Genomic DNA, 26,556 nt, shown 5'->3' with positions numbered 1-26,556 from the left:
GAAGGGTTGAGGCTTCGCACGGACACACAGACAGCGGAATTTTCGCCGGAAGAAACTGTACTGCTAGCGCAGTAAAAAAAAAAAAAAAAACACAACATGAGTTGAAGTTCGATCCTGTTTCGAACTATCGACTTCTTGTTTCTAATGCAGGCTGTAAGAAGGAGAAGCTAATAGAGCTGGCGTCACGGTCACTACGAGTAGCACGAATAAAAAGTAACTATGAGTGCGCTTCGAATGAGAAACACTACGACTGCGGTCTCGGTTGGTGTCTGATTTAATGGATGGGAACAATGGAGCCATTTTGTGTTCAGCTCGACTTCTTTAGAGGCGGAATTTGTTGTAATATTTTTCCGTCTTCTACTTTCTCGCGAACAATGAATGTTCCGGTACGGTATGGCTTGAAGACTGATGCTCCTCTCGTTCAGTGTCCCGGCGAGCTGAAGAGGGGGATTAGAGTAATAACTATATGGTCCTTTGCTCTAGATGGTTTGGTTTTTACTAAAAATTAAGCGGCGCTGGAAGAGCTTTACTGTAAAAGATAAACCGTTTGCATATCAGGACAAGTTAAATTATTGCAGTTTAGTATGGACAACAACTACAGAGACTAACATGAATAAATTGTTCATAATGCAAAAAGGAATTCTTCGTCATGTTGCAAATTTCGAAAAATCGAGTTCAATAAAAAAACGTCTTCCAAGCACATTCCATCACCCGCGTGGACAACCTCTTCCAGTTTCGACTTCTTCAACTGTTGTATCTTTCCCCCACCCATGTAAAAAATTATTTATCAACATGGTCCTCCTTAGAATTACGCCAGGCTTTAATGCACACACGAAATCAGGATATATGGGTCATATCATTTTTTCGTAGCAACTATAAATTACATTCGTTAGCTCATAACCTTCCACGTACCTTAAACGCATTTCAAAACACCACTGGCTATTAAAGAAAGGAACTACGGTACTATTTTGTGGCGTCGTAAATACTTGTGTACTATACTTGTGTTTGTGTAAGCAAACACAAACAACACAGCAAATAATAATAACAATATCATTGTTATTATTATTTGCTGTGTTGTTTGTGTTTGCTTCGTTGTTTGAAAGCGTGTCATCTTCAGTTGTCTGTTTGTTTTTACTTTTTTTTCCTCTGTACAGCTAGGAATTTCATGACATTCGTATATCACTGCCTCTGTTCTATGCTTTGTGTTTTTACCATTTATTGTTATAATATTCTTCATAGTTACTGACGGTTTCAAATTAGTTATCACATGCTCTACGCTTTGCCTTGTATTGGTTTCCTGGACTTCGTCAAGCTGCGTTAGCAGCTTTGATCCGAGAAACCATCAAGAAATGTCTAGTGAATAAATTGAATTTAATTAAATAATTCCTCGTGGGTCATTTTTTTTTCTGGCCTAAAAGAAAGCAGGCTTAAGCAAGCAAGGACACAAGTGAAGGGCCTTTACGTAATTTCACAAGCTTTTATATGTGCGTAACAGTGTCATGGTCATATGCAAGTGCACATGGGTCATATGCGTGGGTCATATGCAAGTGCACAGTGCATATGCGCATGGTTCATAGGCACTCTCCTATGACACCAGGTCCTGTGTCCAAAGATTGGTCATGTGACCACGCTGTGTGCGATGTTATTTGTAATTTCAGGGTAATGATCCCTCGAAAGGTGGAGGGGGTTGTCTGGCATTATGCACCGGTGGCACTTGCGTCACGCGACCTCGTGTGCCTCCCAAGGTCGACACTATCCGCCGCCACAGCAGTTTTGCAGCTGGTCACGCGATGATGACGTCATTTTGTGCTAACGGCGTGATCTTCGTTCAACAAGCTATTTAGAGCACACTCTGTAAACGAGTCGACTGCATTTTTTTTTAATCGATACTTCATTTCTATCTTGGGGCAATAATCGTGCTGTGCTGTGAACTTGTTTTTCTAACGTAAGGCACTCAGGTCTTCACCGTATCCAGCTGCAATCGACCGGAAAGATTTCTAAACGTGGAACCGGTAGGGATCCGTGCCAGTAATGTCCACACTTAGGCGAATTATTTTGATCTTCCCTGAGAAAATAAGGGACAGACCAGATCGACAGGGTGGCTACACGAGACAGGGCCATGAGCCACCCTCTCTGTCTGGTTTTTCTATCGTCCGTTTCCTGCCCGCCTTTTATTCATTGCGTAGGGAAAGAGTGGATCTCGATATGAACACGCAAGCAACTCGCAAGCTGAAAGATCTTGGTAATGGAATTATTAACAAGGCTGTTTGACTTTTCTCAGCGTTTTAAATCGTTCCAGGTCATAACAAAACGCACTGTTCGTGTCTACTTAATTTGTCGTAAAAAAAGAAGCAAACGTGAAGATAGAAACACACTGAAAGGGACTTAAAACGGCATAAAATATGGGCAAAGAGAAGAGAACTATCAAGAAGGGAAGAAGAGCAAGCGGAAGTATGCTACTGACGCTTCCGGCAGGAAGCCTTCCCTAATGCCGTTGTCTGCTACGACGCAGCTGGGCGGGGAACCATTTTCTCGGACAGAAAATTACCACTTCCCCGGGGCCGAAATGTGTTTGTTACAAGTTTGTATGATTCTGTGTAGTCGGTGTACATGCATTTTCTGTCTTCCCTTTTTGAGCTTTCCTTATTTCCCGTTATTTTTATTCATTTATTTATTCATACCTTTCTTTCTTTTCTTGTTTTTCTTCCAACTTTTATCCGTCCTTTCTTCCTTGCGTTTCTTTTTTGCTTGCTTCGTTCTCTAATCAATCTGTCTCTCTCTCTCTCTCTCTCTCTATATATATATATATATATATATATATATATATATATATATATATATATATATATATATATATATATATAGATATCTTCCGTACTTCCCTCCTGCTTTTTTTTTCCTTTGTGGGAAACATGTGGGAAACGCAGAATTCAATGCTGGAAGCTTTAATTTCAGCCGTCTGCCCCCTCTTTCCCCCTTCACCTTCACTTTACTCCACCCCCTCACACCCTCTCCACCTTCTCTTTACGCCGCTGGACGTATCTATTTGTACAGCTTGCTGAAACAATTCCTTCAAATGCGGTGCAGGGATTGAGTGGCTAGAATGTCGTGCTGTTCACGTAGGCCGTTGTGTTAGAATGGTGGCCGTTAAGAGATAGAAGCGTGCCTAGAGATTGAGCGCTTGGCTGTTGCATTTGGGTGAAGTGTAGGCAGCAGAAATAATTTTTCATCCCCTTACGATCATTCATTTACGGATGGTTATTCACGCTTATTGTTTAATTTGGGTCATACTCCTTCAGGGGTTCGTTCTACGACCGGCAGACCGAATTAGTAAAGGACCAACTAATACCCGGACTGATTCGCAGTGTAAACGGCCAGTTCGCACGTGTTACCAATTATTTTGCCACTTAGTTCACTTCCCGTAAGTGGATTCAGTGCGATATGTGATTAAAACAATTTAGGCCTACTGCCCTAACCAATCGCTATATCTATAAATAATCGTTACGGGAAGTAACCATCGTTTTTTAATTCGACAGTTTGTAATTGCAATTACTAATTATTCTGCATTGGACTTTTATGCCCACTGCTCACTGTATTTCGTTACCGACTGATTTGTGTCTAACTAATAATGATACTGTCCGATATGTTCATAATGCATGCCCGAAACAAAGGCCCCCGAAGAGCTGCTCAAACAGTGCTTTTCTAGCTCTTTAGGAGAAGGAAGTTTTCGCAGGGTACACCGCTAGGCGTCGCCTGAAGGTTAGTCTGCCTAGTATATACAGGAAATGCGAACCGACAGGGAAGGGCCTCTGGGAAAAAAACTTTGCTTTATATTTGTATTCAGCCCAGCCAGCGGTCAAAACACTTTGATGCACTTTGATCAACAAAAAAAAATTGCGAGGACACTTTGGCAACTAAAGTGTTGAGATGCGAAAGCGGAGGACTCTATGCCGTGACGACTTCCGGTGTTTGTGACGGCACACCGTTCCCGTGGTTATATCGATACCCAAAATGATACATCTTTCGGGGATCCTAAGTGTTAATTACGCTTAATTACACATTTTTCCATATGATCTGACACAAATCTGCCGTTTTTCTGACCATTCTGTGACAATTTTCATTATGCCGTGACGACTTCCGGTGGATGTGACGTCACACTGTTCCCGTGGCTATATCGACGTCTGCGTTATTTCGAGGCAGTTCGACCTTCTTGACTCTAAATAATTAACTAATTACTCTACAGTCATAAAATGTAGCTTATAGGCTCATTCTTTCCCTCCTCTATCTGATGCAGCCATTCGTTTCCTCTTATCTTTTTTACTTCCCAGGTTAACACGAGTTAAACGGTGCCAAAGGTGTGACACCCTCTGCTAACGGACGACAGTATGAGCCATTAAAAGCTTTAGCCTTAAAACCTGGAGAACACATTAGCTTCGCGGTTAAGAGTAGAACAAAATAGCGTTATCGGGACACCGCCGCTTATCGGCAGGCGCTATCCTCAGCCGCGCGCGGGGAGAGTGGTCCTGGTTCCGCGCATTGATTGAGCAGTTGCACAAGGCCTCCTCCGCTGGTGCTTCTGGGATTTTTAAGGCACGAACGACGGGGCGGAACATAGCGGAGCCGCGGTGGCCATAGACTGTGACGACGCCGGCTTTTCCGCCTCACCAGCTCCATAACCCTATCGCGTTGAAGAGAAAAAGAAATATGCAGCGTATGTTCTCTACGCCTGCTCAGATTTTTCTGTGTCCCATCTCCAGTAAACTTTAGTCGAAGTCTATAGGGCTGCGTCTGTGACGTCCTCTTTTGCGTCCATGTTTTATTGCGAAAGCAATACTACTTGCACTTTGCACGGTGACCACCACTGACCTTCATTTGACCTTGATTTCATTAGTTGGATTATATTGGATTACATTAGATTGGATTGGACTGGATTGGACTGGAATGGATTGGATTGGATTAGATTACATTATATTAGAGTAGATTACATTGGATTGGATTGCATTGGAATGAAATGAATTGGATTGGATTGGTTTAGATTGGATTGGATCGGATTGGATTGTATAACCGATGCATCACCACAAGTCTAACCACAAGCACCACCACCAGCTACACTACCAGCTGTACCATGGCGTAGGTACGGATATTGCTTTCGCAATTACCGGGCTTAACCAAGCTAAGCCACAGCGGATTTTTTTCGCGTGCTATATAGAGTTGCGACGTCCCAGAGGTTCTTCAACAAGCGGCAACAAACAACTTTCTTCTTCAGGTACGGGGGTCCTTGAAAACTTCTTCGTCGCGAAGAAACAATGTCAGCATCCCCCCATTAGCGAGGAAAAAAAAAATCGCCGCGACTCCTCTGTTTGCGTTTCACTTTTGTTCCCTTTTTCCCCCTTTTTCCCCCGTAAGAGGGCTCTACTCCCGAATTCCGGCCCAGTCGCTCGAAGCTTCATTTCGCGAAGGCAACAAGTGTCACTGCAATCGGCTGTGCACAACCATTACCCAGCGTCGCCACCGTGCATTCGAATACGCCAGCTGGAGCTAATTAAGCTTCTTCCCGCTCTGACTCTTGCGTGTGTACGTGGAGCCTCTACTAACCCTCTTTTACCTTCTCCCTTTCTTTTTTACTTCAACCACTCGAAGCGCGTTCCGGATTCCTCTTTTTTTATTTGCGCTGTTCTTCCGCACTTTGAAAGCCACGTGAGCGCCCCTGATTTCATCGTTTCGTTTTTACGTTTCGAAAATTCCAGGCTTGACGCGATCTGCTCTTGTGAGGTTGCTCGGCGTCGCCTTCCTGTTTGCCTTTGCTATGCTTCTTTTTGCTGTTGTTTTTGTTTTTCTCAGGCTGGCTTTGTGAGTACGTGAGAAGGCTTCCGATTCGCTCGTTCGTGTATTTGCTTGCGCGTTGTCGTTTCCTGCTGTGTTTATTTTCTGTATTTTTATTTTTAAATTGGGGCCTCGAGCGCGTTTTCAGTTGCCACTGCAAGTTCTAAAGAAACAGCTCTGGAAGGGATCTCCGAGTGGTGGTTATTAGGCGACGAGAACACCTCGTAGGAGGGGTGTTGCCATCGACCGAGAGATAAATTTAGCGATGTGGTGTGTGTGACGAAAACTGTGTTCTAGGTGCCTTTAGGGAAAGTTTTGCTACTGAGTAATCACTACTATATTGGAGGGGCCGGTCTCGCGAGTTGATAAGCTCTGTGTCTCGGTTTCGTTACCGTTGTGTTTTTGCACGTGAGCAGAAAACAAAAATAACAGCGATACTACATTAAAGAAAAAGGCGAGAACTCATACCCAACAATTCTGGAGAAAACATTTTTGATCGGAAAACCGTTTCTGAACGCAGTTTTTGCATATAATGTACGATTTCACTATAACACTCAATATATCTGCATATGACCCGACGGCAGGCCTGTATTTTTTTTTTTTCTATTAGCGTTTTTGTCATCGTCAAAAGCGTTTCCCTTTGTTGTTGTTTTATGGCAGTCTTAACTGTTCTATGCGATAGATGCAACGATTTAAAAGAAATATTTTTCTATATATCAGAAGAACGGACCCTTAGCAATCAATATTTCCATAGCAGTGTGTTACAATTCTCCAATTTTCAAGATTTTATTCCGAGAATATTTGGGACATGACTGATGATGATGGATTTGAATGGCTAAAGGGCGACTTTGCTCAAAATGGTTCTATAGCAAAGGGTATTCTAGTTACACGAGGTGAGTTCGAAGGCCCATTTCGGAACATTTTCCTCGTACAAGCCAAGCCCCAGCACCGGGAAAATGCGAATTTTTAAATGTATATTTTTTTGTGTTTTAAACTTTGCCACTGTATTCGTGTTTCAATATTTCCACTGAGCTCTCTGATTCTACCCACCATGACACCTGTGTGTGCAAACTATTCAATATCCAAATAACATTGATTATACGTTTTTTATGTTCTCTGTGTCGATTTCGGCTGTTTGCTGATGTGCAGTACTATGGCCTTTCCGTCTTTGTTACTCCCTCATTGTACTCGGAATTTTTTTTTTGTACTTCTTTACTTACGGAGCTCGTATGTATTCATAACATCTGAATATCAATAGTGCGGAATCGCTATGGCATACGCGTGTACTTGCTTTTTATTTATAACTCACGGTAATCATAAATAGCAGTTCAACACTTCCAGTTCACAGCTCCATAGGAAGAACGGCTGAAGCTCTATTGGAGCCGGCGAGCAAACTTCCATGCGATTTATCATGTTATCCTTTCAATCGGCTTCCCCTCGCATAAAAATTGCTCTGCCTATTACACGCACTGCGCGAAAGGCGGGTGGGTTTCACTATTTAAACTAAACTTACAAACGCGAGCTTTAATCTTTTAGGCTTTGAATATGCCTGATAACTGAATGCGGTAGCAGAGTGCCGCTTATGTTACGGATTCGTCAGCAAACCGTAGTCACCTGCAGCCTTTCTTTCCCTATGATCACAGTGTATTGAGCACCGTTTCGCACTTCCGCTGTTTGCAGCAGGTGGTGGGTCAGTCAGCTAACTCTGAGTTTCTTCTAGTCAGAGAGCCGAATTTGGGCACATAGGCACCACGAAGGGTTTCGTAACTGATATGATCGATTAACATTAATAAAGTACAACCATCACCTTCTCTGGAAATTACAGAAGTAGTCGTGAATAAATGCATGTTTGCATGTAAAATGTAAGTCTTCGAGGTCCGAATGTAAATATTCAAGGCGTCAGCTCTGAAAAGAACAAAAGTAATGATGGACTAATTCACTTTTTGCGAGACCTCAGTGCTCGTCGCCAGCATTAAAATACGTGTGTGTTCTACGTCTCACACCTCTCTCCCTAAACCTCACACTTTTTTTTTTCTCTTCGTCAGTATCTGCTTTGAAAACCTAGTGTTGACGTCGGCACGGTCAAGCAATCTGAAAACGAGTCAATAGCAATTTCCGCGGCATGCACCATATTTACAGGCCTCCGTTTTATTTCGTTTCCACTTGACGGCAGCGTTGACAAGGTCATCGAAAAAAAAATAAAATAAAACTAATAAGCGCGCATGCGAGTCGGAACCACTGTCAGCGTGTGGAAAAAGCAGTGGACCGCGAAATGCTCGTAACATTATCAAATTTACGCTCCGCTCTTCCTTCGACTCGACGGCGTATAATTCCGTCGTTAGAGGCCCGACTGCGGTTATGCGCGGGTTTGCGCGCAGAAACCGAAGAACGACAGAAGAGCAAATAGAAGCGCCCGCGAAGGCCGAGAAAGAAGAGAACGAAAACGCGAAAGTCGACGGAACGAAACGAGAAATGGCGTAGTGCAGAAAGAGAAGGAAAGTCGGAAAAAAGAAAGAGCGCAGAAGATGGCCGGACAGTGGCGGAATGATGAGCGGACAGCAGCGTCATCTCGCGGCAGGCGACGACGCGTGAAAATGATTAGACGTTCCGAGGAGCCTCCGCACGCCCTCGCGAATAGATCGCGGTTGGTTTGCTGGCGAATCTAATTACGCCTATTCACTGCTTCGCCGCAGTATCCTGTCAAGTAGGGAGGGCTCCCTTATGGCCACGCTATGCTCTTCCCTTCTTCCTGCTCGCGCCGCGGCCTCCCATTTGCTAAGACGACTCGTTGTTGTCTTGGTAGCGTGACGTCATTTCCAATTTAGAGTCCTCCCATTGGTCCGTGCTGCGTGGCCTCGCCGCCTTGCTAATCCCTTCAAAGCTAAAGAAAAATAGAAGAATTTGGTTTGTTTAAAAGAAGGGTAATATCTTTATCTAAAGTCAGGAGTACATTTGTTCCACTGCTGCAAACAAATGAATGGGTTTCAGTAATATTATTACGTGTTTACCCTTAAGTTTCTGATCTTTAAAGCTTGCGTTCCTCCCTCTCCGCCCCCCCCCCCCCCCCCCCGTTCTTTGTTCTCCGCTTCGTCTCTTGAAGTTGCTCTCAAGGCTTTATGGTGAAATGTCATTTGCGCTTGTAACTTTCCAGCTGGCTGCATCCAGTGACGTCTAGATATGGTGGCCGTTAGGAACTAAGCGCCAAGGAGCTTCAGAAGTCTGATTCTAGCGACTTTATGTACGCTGCGTTGATGCCAGCGGAGAATATATGACGTATTCAGTGACTGTGTGACGTCTGTATTCAGAAAGGAGTTTTTCGTGGTTGGTTTTAGTGTAGTCGAAGTATGAGTCTTCAATATAGAAGAAAGAAACGACCATCTTCATTTTCTGCTGCCTATTTGCTTTGCCTATCTTGGGATTTTTCGTCATTTGTTCTCTGTTAAGGACATCGCCGTAGAACTCAGCGCTTCGCCGGTGTAGTCCCTCCCGAGCCACCTTCATTTTCATTTGGTATTCATAACTGACGGTGACAGCTTGTCACGTTGAGGACGCTTGTAACAGAACGTTTGTCGAAGATTCGAACGAAGCAGACCTGCACCTGTCTATACCGTGCTGATCGTCACCGCGACGTCAGTTCAAGAGTCCACCGCTGCACAAGTTTAGAGCATCACGGATTTACATTGAGAACACAGCAGGTGTTACTCGTTTTCTTACCGCAGCAACAGCAACAGCAGCAGCAGCAGCATTACCTAGCCGTGGTGTACCACCAGCCTGTATAATGTCACGATTGATTGATTGATTGATTGATTGATTGATTGATTGATTGATTGATTGATTGATTGATTGATTGATTACGAACTGTGTTCCAGACGTATGCCACTAGATGTATCGCAATCTAAATTTTTGCGCCTAGAAGACAGCAAAACGGTAACCTATGGGTTCATTGCTACGCTTAAGCTTTGCTTTAAACATACCGGCAACCATCGCCACAGTTTCTTTTTATTCATTACTTTAGGGATAGCACCTGTTGCAAGCTGAAGAGTATTAGTTATTAATAGTGGCCAGATAGCTTAGTTATCGCTAAAGGCACAAACTATGCTGACAAGGTGGACTGAGAGGCCCGAGTACAAAAGTGCCTAAACGGTAGATGTCTGAAGCCAACTCTGCTAAAGCAGCAAAGCTTCTTCTTAAATGAAAACTGAGCAAACATAAAAGGCATGCAATGAGTTGAACATCCGCGCCTCATTGTACATAGCGTATGTCTTTTATGTATGCGCGATTTGACTCTAGAAACAGTCTCGCGAGGCTCACCTATCGAATTTCACAATGAACGAAAGCCCGCCAATATAGAGCCAATATAACGAAGTACGAAAACACGCAATGTACGAAGCCCTAGGCTAAAGCCTACAGGGTCCGTTCGCAGCCTGACAAGAAACGTCCGATTGTTCCTACGTTTCTTACACAAGGAATGCCCGCAACTCGCAGTGGGGTCATTAAACTCGTGCCATTAGGTTCTTGAATAAGGCACGCGTTCCTCGTGCGCAGAGAATTGCACCTCCCTTCCCTACAACTCAGCCTAAACGATTTCTCCCTTCAAGCCTATGCCAATACCCTCGACGTTCCCACGGTACGTTGGGATACGTTTCTTTCGCTGTCAAAGGACGTAGCTCGATTTCGTGATTCCCTCGACGTTCTCGTCTTCGTTTCGCCATTCCTTTCTTCAGATAGAGCATTACCCTTTGGAATCCCCGTCTCGTCGCAAAGTAGATGCGAAAAATTTTGCAACACTAAAAGGTTCGCCTTAAACAAGGAAAATTCCTCCTTCCATCTCCTGTTGCGCTTGTGACACTTACTCGAGTACGGTATAAATCTAAGACACCGAGGACCGCCGTACTCGTGCTGCGTCTCAGCGTAACGTTTATTTCTGTTAGCGGCACTGCGAAGCCTGGAAAAAGTGAAATTTCTCCTTTTGAATACCGTACTCATCTTGAAACCTGATAGCTGCGCTCTAAAATCCCTTTACTGCTGCAGCGTCTTAGCACATACGAAGCTGCAAGGGCGGATAATGTGATCAGATTTCATTGCCATTCTCAAAGTCGATAGCAGTAAATTTTCGTATATGTGACGGGAGATTTCGCAAAAAACGAACAGAGAGGGTGACAGGGAAACAGAGAAAGACGGAACGTGCGAAATAGAATGAGAGAAAGAGGATGCACACCGGAAGTAACGGTCTCGTACAAAATTTATTTATCGCTGGATGCCTTCGCAGAGTTGTATCAAAGCCCGTATTTTCGTCATCCCATTTGCGAACCGTCGACCTGCAGTCTCCGAATTCGGCGCGCTCTAAATCTCTTTTTTTTCCAACATCCATTTAGCTCGTAATTGCCTCCTCGCCTTTGCGTGTGGATGTGCCCGTCACCTTTTAAAGCTCCTGGTAATTGTTCTTGAACAAATTCCAGCTATTGGTAGCACTTTTGCAAGATATAGATTGAATGTAGCGCTAATTGGAGTTATAACTGTCTTGTTTTTTTTTTTTTTACTATTTTTTCGGCTGAGGCCTGAGTACGGAGCCGGGTTATTCTGCGAGCGTCGGAAGGTCGTTGATTCAATTCGTTCTCCACCTTGCAGCGTTTGAAATTCTAACGTCGTAAATATGTCCTGAGCAGAGAATGTCCCCCTGCTTCTCCTTTGTGTGATCTCTTTAGCGGGTCCGTGTGAAATGAGAATTAAAAGGCATTTAGCCGTCACCATAGCAGGTGTGCAATGCCAATCAAACTTTCGGGGGGATTTATTGCACGGCGTTGTTCAGGCTGGATTCATCCAGTGAAATCTCGTGATTTCATTCTACGATTATCACCGTCATGCCTTCCTACATCTTTTTCAGAGGGGAGTCAGTGGGGGAGAAAGGAACGGCTGTTTGCCCTCCATCGGCTTTTGACGCGACACCGTTAAGGCTTCCGTTCTGCAAAAAATCCCGGCGTTGGCGCAGTCGTCGTCGTTGTGAGCGAAAATTCTTCCGACAAGCAACCTTGGTTGGTCAACTAGGTCACGTGACTTTGTGACGCCATCACAACCAGCCCACCGGATTGTGAGCAAACTGGCCACCGTGGAAGGCGGCAGTTAAATTAATGCGTGGTCGCGAGAGGTTGCTCGAGATTACAAACATGGATCTCACAAGCCTCACCGGTGGCAGCACCTGTAATTGCAGGGCAGTGGCACGTATCGCTTAACCGCTGCACTACTGCGCCAGGAGTAATATGATGGCTTCCAGCAATTTGTCAATGTAAACTCGAGACTGACCAATTTCAAATATATGGGCATTAACCCGTTAATACTATCGTGTCATATCTTTAACGAAGCTTAAGTATCCCGTTCAATTTTTACTCCTGGAGTGCGGAACTTTCACTGAATGCCATCCTGTGCTATTATTCACCTTTCTGTTTGTCTTCTGCTTGTTTCTTGGATGCTAAACTGCCTACTGGCGTAACGCTGCACGAGTGCAACGCTCTTCAAAAATATTCGCAAGACACGCCATGCTGGCTCACCCGCTTTGAAGGTGTTTGCGTTATGTTCAACCTAGTCGACTTAAAATTCCTTTGCGCAATTTTGTTTTGCAAGAAAGCTGGAAGCGATGCAGTAATGTAGCTAGAATCTCGTTGCGTCCTCTATCATGCACCGCAGTTTTTTATTACAGAATAAGCGATTATCACAGCAGCAAAAGTTTATTGGTAGCCGAGTTCGACTAAACAAAAACGATAACATCGAAAGCCCGTTCGACTACATGTGCGCCGGAGCGATTAGGAGACGTCATCTGGGAAGATCTTGTGCTGCCGCCGTTTCCTGCCTCTGATGCAACTGAGCTTGGCAGACAAAAGTGCCTAGTTGACAAGCTTAGCCATCGATGATATCAGAAGCAAAAACGTTAGCAACACAGCTGACGGCCAGTAGGTGTAGTCGTACTGGCCGTCAGTTCCAGCCAGTAGTTCCCAGTCACGACGCACGACACTGACACCCACGACGAGTGATGTCGCTTACATCAAAGGAGGTCCTCTGTATACCCGTTGGTGCAGAAAAAAAAAATCAACAGACTAAATTAACGTAGCTATTCTATTGAGCCGCCGCGGTGGCTCAGTGGTTGTGGTGCTCGGATGCTGAACCAAAACACGCGGGTTCGATCCCGGCCGCGGTGGTCGAATTTCGATGGAGCCGCATGCTAGAGGACCGTGTACTGGGCTATGTGACTGCAGATTCAAGAACCTAAGGTAGACAAATTACTATCGGAATCCTCCACTACAGCGTCCCTCATAGCCTGAGTCGCTTTGGGATGTTAAAATCCATAAAGAAAAGAAACTATTTTTTTTTAGATTATGAATGGTAATTTGATGTTCTAAGGCGCACTATGCCAAATCCTCTTTTGTTTTTGTTTTCATTGTTTATCATTGTACTGCTCTGACTGTGATAGTACTGATAATTCGCCTATATTCATTTCAGGTTGCGAGTAGACTGAAGCCAGGTCGTCTACCTCGTCAGGCGCGACTGCAAACAGGGCACGCACTACAAGGTACGTACGCCGATGATTTCTCAAGGCGGACAGATTGCGACAAAACCCGCGGGTGATGCTTAAAAGTGTTGCCGCAATATATTACACTGCAAAGTGAATACGTTTGCTCAATAGCGCGCTGCAATACCGTCTACACAGGAAGAACCGGAGACCGCGAAGAACGGTAAATCAGACCGCATTAGGTTAAGTTTAACACTCAATTCGATGAGCAGGTGAGGTGCCTTTTTTGAATCGCGGGCTATACGTCTCTAGATAAAAAAAATGCGATAAGAAGTCAAACCAAATCGCAGTTTCGAGGCTTTAACCGTAATTAAATTACTGCATTTTAGCAGGCAGCCGTAGACTTTAGCAGACAGCCGTGACGCTGGAAGCGCATAGTTACGAGATGCGTATTTGTGACTGTTTCGTGCCAATTCTAGCAATACTTTTATTGTTCAACTGCTAACTATGATGCACTGAATAATGTCTCCGATTGTGTCATGAACCTGTCACAGTTGCGAGAGAGCTGTACATGGTTTGTAAGAAAATTCCTTCGTCGGTACAATGGAAAAGTACGCCGGGGGGTGCTTTCACGCGAACAAAATTCGTTATTCCTCTTTTCACCTCAAAGGATGAACTTAACTGAAAGCCAACGCTATGACATATACACAATACCGCAGTCCTGCACAGATTCTCTTCCCCGCGCCCCTGTCCTGTACTCGCATTTCCAAATCTCCCACTGGATGTGTCGTTTTAGTGTCAGCTTTCTTTTTTCAGCTCCATTGGTAAGACGCTGAGCAACCACATCGACAACATTCACAAATCCATTCGATATCGACTGTTCACACAGAAACCCCACTCTTCGTTCGCTTCTATTTCCGGGACGCATTTTCCCGATGGTGGCTCTGAATATAGGCACCCAACAAACTCGCTGCCCTAGGGGAACTGGCATGCCGGGAGGGCATAAAGAACGGAAGAAGAGCGAAAAAAAGATGAAAGGAAGATGAATAAGGAATCTCGCACCTCTTGCTTTCCGCTCAAGCGCCCCCGTTTACCGCCAGGTCTTCCTCCTTTGCCCTTTGAACGCCGTCTTCTCCGCCGTTGTCGGCGCTGGTTTAGAGACAGGCAGCCGGCGCTTATTTTCCATACAGCGCCGCAACGCGGGCCTATTACGACAGGCGCTCGCGCTTACGCCAGCTGCTTTTGGCCGCCGCTTGAATTGAACAGCGCCTCTGGCGCGCCTCACTGAGAAAAGGGGGGCCAGGAGGGGGAGGGGGGGGGTGTGCTGGCGCGATGCGGCCCGACCTCTGAGTGTACACTATATGGGCTTTCAATGGAGCGTGGTCTCTCAAGCCGCGCCCTCCGCCGCAAATCCTGTTATGGCGACGACGCCGATGGCGATGGCGAGGAGCAAGAAGAGCTTAGCTTGTATGAGAGGAGGATTTTCTTGTTCGTTTTCTTCCGTCTTCTATCTATCTATCTATCTATCTATCTATCTATCTATCTATCTATCTATCTATCTATCTATCTATCTATCTATCTATCTATCTATCTATCTATCTATCTATCTATCTATCTATCTATCTATCTATCTATCTATCTATCTATCTATCTATCTATCTATCTATCTATCTATCTATCTATCTATCTATCTATCTATCTATCTATCTATCTATCTATCTATCTATCTATCTATCTATCTATCTATCTATCTATCTATCTATCTATCTATCTATCTATCTATCTATCTATCTATCTATCTATCTATCTATCTATCTATCTATCTATCTATCTATCTATCTATCTATCTATCTATCTATCTATCTATCTATCTATCTATCTATCTATCTATCTATCTATCTATCTATCTATCTATCTATCTATCTGTCTGTCTGTCTGTCTGTCTGTCTGTCTGTCTGTCTGTCTGTCTGTCTGTCTGTCTGTCTGTCTGTCTGTCTGTCTGTCTGTCTGTCTGTCTGTCTGTCTGTCTGTCTGTCTGTCTGTCTGTCTGTCTGTCTGTCCTGTCCGTCCGTCCGTCCGTCCGTCCGTCCGTCCGTCCGTCCGTCCGTCCGTCCGTCCGTCCGTCCGTCCGTCCGTCCGTCCGTCCGTCCGTCCGTCCGTCCGTCCGTCCGTCCGTCCGTCCGTTCGACTGTCCGACCGTGTGTGTGTTTGTGTGTGTGTGTGTGTGTGTGTGTTTGTGTGTGTGTGTGTGTGTGTGTGTGTGTGTGTGTGTGTGTGTGTGTGTGTGTGTGTGTGTGTGCGCGCACGTGTGTGTGTGTTCACGCTCGTGCGTGAACTCCTGCTTTCTTCACTGAGGTCCGTGTTCGTCGCTGCACTTCACGCTGCTTATGTTGTCCCTATCGCTGCTCTGACCGCTTGTTGATGTTCCTCCGTCGCAGCGCGGTTTCTGAGCGCGCAGGCATCTCTCGCTTGCTGGTTGCGTGTACGAAGCTCAACGGGTGACGCGATCTGGCTTGCTTACTGGCGGGGCCCGACCTGAATCGTAAGTGGATCGAACAAGAGTGGCTGGGCTTTCGAAAGAGTCCGCGCGAAACAACGCAAGCGATTATTTTTATCGCATTACGAGGCATATTTTTTTATTGTGTAGAACATAGTCCTTCATAAAGGGCTCGCCGGACTCCCTGCGGGTAGTCTCCTTAGGGGGTTTGTCAGGAATGTGCAGGTAATGAGCTTTTCCTGTTGGCCTGGGGGTAGTTCGTGCGGTAATGACACTTCGGTTTTTGCCTAGCTACTACCTGTCCTGAGGCATGATTATCTCCTTTATTCAGTGCACAGTGGCGAGTGCCAAGAGATGCTCTTATGTGACCCCTTTACGTTGCGAGAAATGTTTGTTGAGGACGTGCGTTTAATATATTACAAGTGCCAGGGTCCACTCCTGTCGACCTGATAACATAGCGTGGCATAACAAAATGCATAAGTGATAAACGCTTGAAGACAGCTTTCAAGCGGTCTCGAAACGTCGTCAAGGTGCCAACACAACAGGTGCTATCTAGTCAGGCTGATTGCGCTGATAGTTCAGCGCGCTTTGGCTTCTGTTATGCGTCCGGCCTCATGTGATATCCTGTATACACAGTTTGCACTTCTATTTTATGAGCGAATTTGCCCATTCCCCCCCCCCCACCCATTTTCTTGGTGCCGAAAGCTATTTTTTAAACGAGGAACTTTCATTTCTTACGTCGAATGTTGCCTTTCTTTCTTTCTTTCTTTCTTTCTTTCTTTCTTTCTTTCTTTCTTTCTTTCTTTCTTTCTTTCTTTCTTTCTTTCTTTCTTTCTTTCTTTCTTTCTTTCTTTCTTTCTTTCTTTCTTTCTTTCTTTCTTTCTTTCTTTCTTCCTTTCTTCCTTCTTCTTTCTTTCTTTCTTTCTTTTTCTCTTCCTTTCTTCCTCCCTTTCTTTCTTCCTTTCTTTCCTTCTTTCTTTCTTTCTTTCCTTCTTTCTTTCTTTCTTTCTTTCTTTCTTCCTTCTTCTTTCTTTCTTTCTTTCTTTTTCTCTTCCTTTCTTCATCCCTTTCTTTCTTCCTTTCTTTCCTTCTTTCTTTCTTTCTATCTTTCTTTCTTTCTTTCTTCCTTTCTTTCTTCCTTCTTCTTTCTTTCTTTCTTTCTTTCTTTTTCTCTTCCTTTCTTCCTCCCTTTCTTTCTTCCTTTCTTTCCTTCTTTCTTTCTTTCTATCTTTCTTTCTTTCTTTCTTTCTTCCTTTCTTTCTTCCTTCTTCTTTCTTTCTTTCTTTCTTCCTTTCTTTCTTCCTTCTTCTTTCTTTCTTTCTTTCTTTTTCTCTTCCTTTCTTCCTCCCTTTCTTTCTTCCTTTCTTTCCTTCTTTCTTTCTTTCTATCTTTCTTTCTTTCTTCCCCCCCATGTTCTTGGTGCCTAAAGCTATTTTTTAAACGAGGAACTTTCATTTCTTACGTCGAATGTTGCCTTTGTTTCTTTCTTTCTTTCCTTCTTTCTTTCTTTCTTTCTTTCCTTCTTCCTTTCCTTCTTTCTTTCTTTCTTTCTTTCATTCTTCAAGAGTTACAGTTCTTTTTTTACTTCGTGGTGCGTATAGGAGACGTCTCTAGGCAGACGTTTCGCCGCCTGTCCTGTGGTCTCTTTTCTGTGTCTCGTAACGTTTGCACCCACCTATTCATTATAAAGACGTCTCTAGGCCACAGAGTGCCTCATTTTATCGCTGTTTTAGCGTTATCATTTCTCTTAAATAATTCACAGAGCCCAGCCAGTGCACATGCCCGTCTAGAAACCGTCATCACTAAAACCTTATGGAAAAACCGGTTGTGGGTCACCACCTGTGCTAGACATCCACACTATCTGCCGGTTGAATAAACTGTATAATAGGTGAAGCTGCATAGTTGAAGCCGGAAATATGTGCATCGATCTAGGCGGGGTTTAGATTTGGTGCTTGCAGAAAACATGATGTCACATGAAAAGCTAGTCTTTCACTGCTTGTGATGCGTCCGCACGCTTAGCTGTGCTAATCAGGCAAATTTCTTAGCATCTTGAAACCATGAAACTTCGCTGGCAAACGCTTGCCTAAAAAAAAGTAAGTAGCATACAATAAATCATTCAATCGCCTGCTAGTGCAGTAGAACGCTCGTTGATATTTGAAGCTGTTACGCCAGGAAAATTAGCTTTTCTAGAAAGTCATTAGCGAGCTTGCCTTCGGAGTCTCTGACAGTTGATGCTTCGACTTTGGTTCAGAAATCTGCTTCCAAAGGCTGTTTCTTTAATACTATAAGGATTTTGTATTCCTCTTGGTGAAAAAAACGAAAACTAATGCCGTGGGTACGATGTGAAAGGGACGTGATTTGACGCGTTGTTAATAATTAAGAAAATAAATTTCCCAGAATATTCTTGAACGTTTTCTCTTAAAAATGGCTGTTTGCCCTTTAGTAAAGCTGAGATCTGGACGAGTTGGTATGCATTCATACTGGTGAACAGCGCAAAAAGGCGGGACAACGACAAGACAAGCGCTGACTATCAACAAGTTGATAGTCAGCGCTTGTCTTGTCGTTGTCCCGCCTTTTTTGCGCTGTTCACCAGTATGTTTGCCCTAGTAGATAAACACTGCCCTTTAAACTATCTAGCACCTTTGACGTCAGCGCGGAATTCCTTCCTTGGCGTTCTCCATCATCCAAACTTAGTGATGAAATATCTTATTGTATTTGAAGTGACTGCAACTTTTGTACATGCGAATTCAGGCCAGCTGTTTCAGCAAGAAAACGACCGCTCACGTTCCAATGCTGTTCGTCATCGACGTACGAGCGTCTTATCAAATAACAAGAAATGAAACAATACTAGAAAACTTCGTATAGTCATAACATGTGACTGGATGGGAAAGTTTATTGGGGAAGTTGGCAAAGGCACCGCAATCAGTTAGTGTTGCTGAAGAAAGGCAACAGCGGTGCGAACACTATGACGTACCCATCTTTTTAAATCGAAGTTGGTGTTCTTGTTCTGCATTCTTCTTGCGGCACTCACTCATTCACTCACTCACTCAATCGCTCTTTCACTTGCTCGCACTCTCATTCTCTCAGTCACTCGCTCTTTCACTCACTCACTCATTCATTCACTCACTCACTCACTCACTCACTCACTCACTCACTCACTCACTCACTCACTCACTCACTCACTCACTCACTCACTCACTCACTCACTCACTCACTCACTCGCACACTCGCACACACTGAGACAAGCGTAACCGCGTTCTTTCCTTTTTTTTTGGTTTTCGCTGTTGCATACTTCTCTAAAAAAGAAAAAGAGCGAAATGCGCGGTTAAGTAATCCTCCGACTCCTTCCTCGCGCTCCTCAAACCCGCCGTAAATTTATTTCCGTAACGGTTCTACGTTCTCCGCTAAGCGATAAGGAATGAGCCCCCCCCCCCCCCCCCCCCCCCCCTTGAACGTGAGCTCGACGAAAATTGCACGTTTCCCCGAACCACGCAAGACTCATCGCGCCTACGCGCCTCAGAAAGCGTTGTCGGAAGGAGCTTGGACCGCGCATAAAGAGAGCGCTCGTTTCAAACCCGCGCTGTTTCGTCTCTTTTTTCCCTTTTTTTTTCGGTCGCTCTTAAATAAAGAGTACGACAGAAAAAAAAATGTGGTAGACAAAAAAACGGCAGCCCGCAGGTTCTACGCCTTTTTAGGAATCCCGTACGACTGCCCCTCCAGGCGGGCGCCTTTCGCGCGAGGCTGGTTAAGTTAGGCCGAGCTTAGTTTACCGCCTTTTCGTCTTGAGAGTCGCCTGCCAGCGTTGGCGTTTTTAAGCAACGGGGGCTGAAAGGCGGGCGCGGCGGTGAAGTTGTCGTGACAGAGCTGCCTACTGACGTTTGCTCACGCTAGAGGGCAGGAGGTGTCTACGAGGTTAAGGGCTTTGAAACGAAAGGCACGGTTCGCAGTGCTTTGCTGTTTGCTTGTTTGTTTTGCTTACGTTAAAATGGGCGTTCGTTAACGGCCAGCGCTGTGGCTATCGTACCAACGGCTGTTGGATCGCTTGTAGGCGTTTGCTTGGTTAGCTGTCTTGATTACTATTATAAATAAACTTACTCACGAAAACTAAAGTAAAACAACGAAGGCATTGGTTAAGCGCACGCGTAACGCTTAAAAGAACCCACCCCTTTCAGAGTGGTTCAATAACTGGCTTTGAAGAAGTGGTGTCTAAAATTCTGGTGAAGTTATATTTGACAGATTTGGTCATCATCATCATCATCCTAACTACGTCCGCTACGGGATAAAGGCCTCTCCTATATCTACCCAACTAATCCTCTTTAGATATTTTGGTAGCAAGTTATAATATTTTATGCCAATGTCTAGAAGTTACACCCATGATTCTTTACTAATCTCTATGGATAAGTGCGTTGGCGGTAATTGGCATGAAATGTCACAGCTATACCTCCCAGACCACAGCTCCTGTTCTTGACGATAACAAACGGACTTGAGCGATGTCGTAGAGTGCCCGTGTGTAATTACAACGTTGACAGTTGAAAGGCGGTTGTATGTGTCAGCGGTCTAGACATTGCTGCTCCGCCCGTACTTATCCGAAAGGGAAAAATTTGGAAAAAAAAACGCATCTGGGAGCAGCGAACAAAAATAGAGACAGATCAGTGTTCGAGTGCAAATCACATTTAAATCTGCTTGCGCTGTGTATGTGAGAGAATAGAAGACAGTCCGACTGTTGTGGCCAACATAACTGATGGCCAAACAAGTATCACTGGAGAACATCTCTTGCTTTTCGTGTGATTATTTTTGCTCCTACCGAGCGCTTTTGAATAAATGAAACGCGCCTATCTGAACAATTCAAGCACTTGCGCCTACTTCCTCTAACTTAATCTTTTTCGATAGGAAAGCTGCATAATTGATAGGACGTTGTGTCAGTGCCATGAACCGCTAACGGTTTGTTCGTAACGATTCGCTCTTTTCGGGCTATACAAATAGGAAGAGGAAGGTGCCTTGCATAACTGCGGCAATTTTTCTTCTCCAGCCTTTCACAGGATTCCTAATGCAGGAAATGATTCGCTGATGCTGTATTCAGCGCCCGCGCGCACAGATTTTTTTTTGTTTCTGGGATTTTACTACAGTCGCATTTGCTTGATCTCTAGGCAGGAAGTAATAATCTGCGATGGATGCTCAATAATTCTTTCCTCTCAACCTATGACGTATTTTGTTCATCTTACAGAATTCACACCGCAAAACAGCGCGCTAACACGGGACGAAGAAAGAAGACACGCACAAACACAGCGCTGTGTTTGTGCGTGTCTTCTTTCTTCGTCCGGTGTTAGCGCGCTGTTTTACGGTGAGATCATGTACCAACTGGCCCGGCAACTATCCTTAATGCTTACAGAATTGTCGGGTGTTGCTTTGAATTTAAAGTTTGTAAGGCTGCATTTACCGGTAATACATCTTGTTTCGATGTAGTTATACAGTCAGTGTATGCGTTCGTGGAGGAATTAAGAGAAAAGAAAAAGAGGGAGGGGGGGGGGGGGGAGAGAGAGAGGAGTGCTTTCTTTCAGCCATCTTACAGCGCGAACTCAGCGTGATCAGGCCATTGATTATTACCAAAGACGAAAGGACTGCTGAAGGATCGGTGCTTCGCGTTCGGAGAAAATGTCACCCATGAAGGTCGCCGGTGATGACTGTAATCGCCTTCATTCTTCTACGATGTCATGCAAGAACTTGGTTTGGTTTGGTTTGGTTTATTAGGCTTTACGTCCTGAAGCAACTCAGGCTATAAGGGACGCCGTAGTGGAGGGCTCCGGAAATTTCGACCACCTGGGGTTCTTTTACGTGCACTGACATCGCACAGCACACGGGCCTCCAGAATTTCGCCTTCATCGAAATTCGGCCGCCGCGGCCGGGATCGAACCCGCGTCCTTCGGGTCAGCAGCCGAGCGCCATAACCACTGTGCCACCGCGGCGGCTCATGCAAAAACTAGTGCACTACTGACGTAAATGGGTTGCCGTTGGTGGGGCCTATATCAAAAAGTGGCATGTTACTATTGTGTAATAGCACATTCTAAGCTTCGCATGGAAGGCGGCAACTTTTATTACATTAAAAAAAAAACAATTTTTAAATCAGAAGGCAGCTTTTTCTGAACATCATTCGTAATATAATCAGTTTTTTTTATGTGCGTTTATGTGGCTCTATTTTCTGTTTCCTTTCTCTTATGAAGGCTGGATGTTCAGTTTACGAGCAATACATGTTGCTAGGGTTGTCGATTTATACTTGAGCAAAAACAAGCGCGCGAACCGAAGCCGCGGGTGCGGCGAGAAGACAGATCTGTCTTCTCACTTCGCTCCTCTGCCTTTTTTGTGTTTTTTTCGTGCAGCTGCATCACTTGTAGGCATTTCACGTTACAGATTGCAACGTGACATTTCGTGGTGAACACTTCTTAAGATATGCTGTCTTCGTCGCTTCAATTTCTGTACCTACACGTGACTCTCTTTCATCAGATTTTGTTTTATTGGTTGTTATTACAATGACTCCAGGCACACCCTTTTAACATTCCCTGAGCGAATAACAGCGTGAAAAAGAAATAAACGTTTGTCATAAACCTGAATATTCTGTCTTCATTCTGGCTATGTAAAACGTTTTTCAATAGGCTGTTAATATAATTAAACCAGTTCCTGCAACATTCCTTAACGAACCCTTGAGGATAGCTATCCAAGATATTTATCTAGTATACGACTAACTAAATTATACCAATGCTAATAACGTGTTTTCAAGTTAAACCTGGAAAGCGCAATAAAAACAACGGACAACAGAAAGATTGCGCTTTCCAGGTTTAACATGTCTAACCAACTCGCCCAAACGCAGCCATTAGTGTTTTCAAGGCTGTAAAGTATACTATGTATAACTACTTTCACCTGTGTAATGCATCCAGTGCAAAGCGGTTGCTAGCTCTGCAAACGTGGCTCCAAGCGTAAATAGGAGGCGGGTAGAGAAGTACAGCTAAGTGCAGTACTGTTAGTACTAAGATTACTGGACGTATTCTACACGAGAAGCTGCGCACAACTTACACCAGACTGGTAACCATTAGTAACAGAAAAGTCTGTCGCTAGTAAGTATCATCGAAAATTTAAAACGTTCAGACCTGTTTATAGGAACCCATTCATAAATTAGAGCAGAATGGGTTCGAGAACAAACACGAGTTGGTGATAGGTTAGCTGAAATTAAGCCATCGTGGTGGGTGGTTAAATTTTAATGTTCTTGGAAACCACTTCTGACGACAACATAACTACCATCCACGAATACTTCATAGTTTCTCCACCCGAGATGCGATTTATTTCTTCTCAAACATTTGCGCTGTATCGTGCTCACATATTCTGAAAGAGGGCGCTACATGTACAGCGAACAGACTGTTCCTAGCTCTCGTCGGTGTTGCTTACGCCTCTAAGGTGACGATCCACAGAGCACTTGGTCTGGTCTGTTCAGTGAATTGAATCTCATTATTTCATCCCGTTATTCTACCGATGGCTTTGCAAGTACGATTGTTCTAGGGGTTGCATTGAGTTTATTCGTCTTTCTTTGGATTCTAGCCTTCGTATGTCTAGCTTAATGTCCCGAAGCGACATATGTGCTATGGGGGTGCCTAGTGAAGGGCTCCGGCTTAATTTAGAACACCTGGGATTCTTTAACGTGCGCTGACATCGCACGCCACACGAGAGTTTCTGCATTTTTCTATCCACCTGTGTGTGACCACCGAGACCGGGATTCGATCCTGCAACCTCGGTATCAGCTGCTGAATGCCAAAGCCAGTGAGCTACCGTGAAGGATGTCTAATTATGTCGTAATGGTTACATTTGTATGCGTGTATGAAGAATGATCGTTTTATTGGTATATCCACTCCTTAATGAAAAGCATCGTTGTCTTGCAGATGCGCCTCGATTGGGCAAAGAAAGAAAGAGAGGGAAGGAATAGAAAGGCAGGGGTGTTAACTAGGTATCTGATTAGTTGGCTACCCTACACTTAGAGATGGTTATAAAGGGAGCGAAAGAAGAGAGAGGAAGATGCGGAAAAAGTGTCTTCATCGTGTCCATCGGGAGACGAGCTTTCAAGCAGACTGCGACAAGGTGGTTAGCAACTGAAGTATAGCTAATAAGGTCGGTGCAAAATGTTTTGAACTTTCGAGGACAGAACATTAAAGCACTTCGGTTTTTTTCTTAATGCTTCATTTGTTTTCATTTTCGTTTCAGATGGTCCTTTCAACAGCCTAGTCAAAGCAGGTTCTCGCTGCTAGCAACAAAATCATGCAGCTGTGAGCTTATGCTAAACCTGATATATTAAACTGTCTTGAGCGAATAAAACTCGCGTAGGGGAGAGGTTAAAGACGACCAAAAGAACATGGAGTTCGCGGAATGCTCAAACAGATTTGGCACGTTTGACGGAGGTCGTTTGGTATTTGCACTGCTTCGCAACGACAACGCAGCCCAATAATATTTCTCGCACGTATACAGTGCTGTGACGACGAAGCTAGCCTAGTGATGTTCGATGACGTAGCCGAAAACTGCCTTAACTGAACCCCCCAAAAACTAATTTCTCGCATTCTTTTCTTTTTGAATTTGGAAAAGCCTGCAAGTTAAAAAAAGAAAAAAAAAACGGAAACTTATGGGCCTTAAAATTCACTGAATTCTTCAAAATTACGTTTTTAAGCAGTAGGTGATTCTTATGAAATTGTAATTTCTGTATGGCACCCTGAGCACGATTTGGTATAATTTAATGCGCGATGTTTTGAGCTTCGTTTGACGCACATTGCTAGGTTATGACGTCATATGGCGAATCCGTCGTATCGCCTCTCTGAGACCATCTGCATAATCTCGTCCATCAAACATTATTTGTATTAATAGCCTTGAAACAGACTATCAAGCTGCTTTAACTTCAGTTTGGCGTGCTTATCATCCATGCTTGGAGGGCTTCTTTGCAAATGTGGAGCTCCTCCCATGCAAAAGGTCGCTGCAATCTCTGCGTAGCGTATTGCCGTCAACAAATTTTCAGACGCTATTCTACACTCTGCAGCGTCGATTCTGTTTGATGTCGCGGGGACGCCTGCTGCCGTTTTTTTGGGGACTGTTGAAACGCGAACAGGAGAGCTCGCGTGTGAAGCTGAGAATAAAAAGGTCATAGTTCAGAGTGACAAAGTATTTGTGTTGTTAATTAGCGCTTCCAAAGTGCTATAGCCGTTCTTGGAAATGAATTTCATCGTTTTCTCTGTGACAAGTATTTGTCTTGTTAATTAGCGCTTCCAAAGTGCTGTGGCTGTTCTTGAAAAGTGTATTTCATCGTTTTATTTGTTTCCTCCGCTCCTTTTTTTTTGTGTTATATTGATATTTTTGTACGTGCTTGAACTTTCCCATGTGTATTAATTTTGTCCTCGGTAGCATGACGGTTTAGTGCATGCGCGCCTTGTTGTTCAAGATCCCCTAGCTGTAAATAACTGTAAATAAATGATATTCCCAACTGTATCGCATCTATCGGCAACCACCAATCATTTCAAGACCAGCTGCACAAACATTTTCTTTAACGACATTGTATCTTGTTTCAGGTTGTTCTGTGTCCTTGGTTCCCTTTTCTTCACGTTGGTATTTTACAAAGTTTTGGTTTCTTGTGCAATTTCAACCATTTGTATGTTTTTTATGGCTACTGCTTTTTCTTTTGATGTGTATTGGGCACATGCGATGCATTCTTGCTACTATTTTAATTTTTGTTGCTCTCGGTGATGTATGTCTTGTAGTTACGTTTTGCCCTGTATATTTATAATTGTGTTTAATTTTTGCCTTATATCACGCGTTGTTTTTAATTTATTCTTCCTATTTGCTTAATCTATTGTTTTTGCCCCCCTTACTCAATGCCCTTCTGGGCCCTGTAAGGTATTTTGAATAAATAAACGAGTCCACCGTGTGTCGGCTTTTGAGGAAGACTAAAATGGACGAGGAGCTTGGCAGTGTGTTCGGTAGGCTGCAGCTACATGTTGTATTTCCACTTTAATATATTTGCAGGCTAGAATGGTGAATGGATATGTCAACAGCTTCGCAATTTAGACCCTTGGTTAGCTGACACCAGTTTGAGCTCCCGCAAGGTGCATGGTTACAGAGTGACTGCTTGTTTTCAATACAGCTGTATCCTCGTCAGACCGTGCGTACATTATAGCGCTCATCTGTCTTTTGCGGGGTTCTTAAGACGCGCATCAGTCCTGTAGCCTAAACGCCACTGAAAGTCAGATAGAGTGCATGTAAAATAGAACATATGTATCGAATACATACATTAGGGCACTCTTACCAGCTTTCCAGGTTGTTTGGCTTGCCTAAATCTTAAATTAGTTCCATCTCTCTGCGCCAAAATAGCTCCCAAGTTAATTGCCATTTACCATGAGATTACTATGTGTGATATTGATTTAACAATGTATTCTGTCTAGCGCGTAAAAGAATAAATCTGTTTCGGAAGACTTTCTTCCGTATTACTAAACGCGGAAGCCATTAATATAGAGCATGGCGAATGGTCATGGATAAAGTACTGTAGGACCTGCGGCGACAAATTTCCTTTGTGTGCGTTCATGGGAACACTCACGCTTGAGAAATACATATTGGTTAACGCTGACAACCGAACTGCCGCTTAAGTTTGAAAGAGGGCATGTTGGAATGAAGTCGGATTGCATGCTGGCTTAGTATTACGAAATTCGCATTTCACACAGAC

General features: G+C 44.1%; 1 protein-coding gene across 2 annotated transcripts in view; it reads left to right on the top strand.

The window, feature by feature from the left end:
- Window positions 1-26,556, top strand: part of dimm (basic helix-loop-helix family member dimmed) — a 391,032-nt gene that overhangs the window by 220,868 nt on the left and 143,608 nt on the right. For both annotated transcript variants that reach the window (XM_089587989.1, XM_089587988.1), the window contains exon 4: window positions 13,315-13,384. The gene's annotated coding sequence lies outside the window, so the exon portion shown is untranslated. The remainder of the gene's footprint in view (window positions 1-13,314; window positions 13,385-26,556) is intronic.

Source organism: Amblyomma mixtum, chromosome 4 (genome assembly GCF_055824585.1).
Source record: "Amblyomma mixtum isolate Tamu chromosome 4, ASM5582458v1, whole genome shotgun sequence".
NCBI classification, from domain to species: domain Eukaryota; kingdom Metazoa; phylum Arthropoda; class Arachnida; order Ixodida; family Ixodidae; genus Amblyomma; species Amblyomma mixtum.
Note: the sequence above shows the minus strand (reverse complement) of the source record. Positions and strands in the feature narration are given on the sequence as shown.